Source organism: Chiloscyllium plagiosum, unplaced genomic scaffold, assembly GCF_004010195.1.
Source record: "Chiloscyllium plagiosum isolate BGI_BamShark_2017 unplaced genomic scaffold, ASM401019v2 scaf_3980, whole genome shotgun sequence".
Lineage (NCBI taxonomy): Eukaryota > Metazoa > Chordata > Chondrichthyes > Orectolobiformes > Hemiscylliidae > Chiloscyllium > Chiloscyllium plagiosum.
In genome coordinates, this window is record NW_025209136.1 from 2405 (window position 1) to 5619 (window position 3215).

A 3215-nucleotide genomic window follows, 5' to 3' on the forward strand; every position below is an offset into this window, starting at 1 on the left:
GGACAGTGAGGGTCTGAGATACACACACACACACAGACACGACCGTGAGGGTCTGAGATATATATACACACACACACACACACACACAGAGGACAGTGAGGGTCTGAGATACACACACACACACACACACACACAAACAGGACAGTGAGGGTCTGAGATACACACACACACACAAACAGGACAGTGAGTGTCTGAGATACACACACACAGGCGGGACAGTGAGGGTCTGAGATACACACACACACAGAGATGGGACAGTGAGGGTCTGAGATACACACACTCACATGCACAGACACAGACAATACAGTGAGGGTCTGAGATACACACACACACACACACACAGACGGGATATTGAGGGTCTGAGATACACACATAGACACACACAAGACAGTGAGGGTCTGAGATACACAGACACACAAACACATACAGACAGGACAGTGAGGCTCTGAGATACACACACACAAACACACAAACACACACAGAGATGGGACAGTGAGGGTCAGGGATACACGCACACACACACACACAGACGGGAACAGTGAGGGTCTGAGATATAACACACACACACACACAGGACAGTGAGGGCCTGAGGTACACCGACACACTCACACACAGACGGGACAGGGAGGGTCTGAGATATACACAGACACACACACAGAGACAGGACAGTGAGGGTCTGAGATACACACACACAGGCAGGACAGTGAGGGTCTGGGATACACACACACACACACACACATACACACAGACAGGACAGTGAGGGCCTGAGATACGTACACACACACACTCAGGACAGTGAGTGTCTGAGATATACACGCACACACACACACACACAGAGGACAGTGAGGGTCTGAGACACACACACACACACACACACACACACAGACGGGGCAGTGAGGGTCTGAGATAAACACACATACGCACACACACACACGCGCACACACAGACATTACAGTGAGGGTCTGAGATACACACACACACACACACACAGACAGGACAGTGAGGGTCTGAGAAACACACACACACACACACATATTCAGGCGGGACAGTGAGGGCTTGAGATACACACACACACAGACATTACAGTGAGGATCTGAGATACACACACACACACACGACAGTGAGGGTCTGAGAAACACACACACACAGACACACAGAAGGGACAGTGAGGGTCTGAAATACACAAACACGCACACACACACACACACATTCAGGCACAGATGGGACAGTGAGGGTTTGGGATACACACACACACACACAAACACACACCCACAGACAGGACAGTGAGGGTCTGAGATACTTACACACACACAGACGGGACAGTGTGGGTCTGAGACACACACACACAGACGGGACAGTGAGGATCTGACATTCACACACACACACACACACATACACACAGAAGGGACAGTGAGGGTCTGAGATACACACACACACATACAGACATTACAGTGAGGGTCTGAGATACACACACACACAGGACAGTGAGGCTCTGAGATATACACACACACACACAGACACAGACAGGACAGTGAGGGTCTGAGATATACACGCACACACAGACACAGACAGGACAGTGAGGGTCTGAGATATACACACACACACACAGACACAGACAGGACAGTGAGGGTCTGAGATACACACATACACACACACACATTCTGGGACATTGAGGGTCTGGGATACACACACACAGACACAGACAGAACAGTGAGGGTCTGAGATACACACATACACACACACAGGACAGTGAGGGTCTGAGATACACACACACACAGACACATTCAGGCACAGGTGGTTCAGTGAGGGTCTGAGATATACACACACACAGACACAGACAGGACAGTGAGGGTCTGAGATACACATACACACAGACACATTCAGACACAAATGGGATAGTGAGGGTCTGAGATACACACACACGCGCACGCACACACACACATACACACAGACACACACATTCAGGCACAGATGAGACAGTGAGGGCCTGAGATACACACACGACAGTGAGGGTCTGAGAAACACACACACACAGACACACAGAAGGGACAGTGAGGGTCTGAAATACACAAACACGCACACACAAACACGCACACACACACACACATTCAGGCACAGACTGGACAGTGAGGGTCTGAGATATTTACACACACACACAGACAGGACAGTGAGGATCTGACATTCACACACACACATACACACAGAAGGGACAGTGAGTGTCTGAGATACACACACACACAGAGGACAGTGAAGGTCTGAGATACTTACACACACATAGACACGACAGTGAGGGTCTGAGATACACACACGCACACACAGACTGGACAGTGCGGGCCTGAGATACACACACACATACACACAGGCACACACAAACAGATGGGACTGTCAGGGTCTGAGATACACACACAGACTCAGACAGGACAGTGAGGGACTGCGATACACACATACACAGACAGGACAGTGAGGGTCTGAGATATACACAAACACACACACACACACACAAACAGGACAGTAAGGGTCTGAGATACACACACACACACAGATGGGACAGTGAGGGTCTGAGATACACACACACACACACACACACACAGACAGGACAGTGAGGGTCTGAGACACACACACACAGAGATGGGACAGTGAGGGTCTAGATATACACACACACACACACACACACACAAACAGGACAGTGAGGGTCTGAGATACACACACACACACACACACACAGACACAGACAGGACAGTGAGGGTCTGAGACACACACACACAGAGATGGGACAGTGAGGGTCTTAAATACACACACAGACACAGACAGGACACAGAGGGTCTGAGATACACACACACACACGCACACAGATGAGGGTCTGGGATACACACACGCACACAGATGGGACAGTGAGAGTCTGAGATATTTACACACAGACAGGACAGTAAGGGTCTGAGATACACACACATTCTGGGTCAGTGAGGGTCTGGGATACACACACAGACACAGACAGGACAGTGAGGGTCTGAGATACACACACACACAGACTGGACAGTGAGAGTCTGAGATATTTACACACAGACAGGACAGTGAGGGTCTGAGATACACACACATTCTGGGTCAGTGAGGGTCTGGGATGCACACACAGACACAGACAGGACAGTGAGGGTCTCAGATACACACATACACACACACAGGACAGTGAGGGTCTGAGATACACACACACACACACA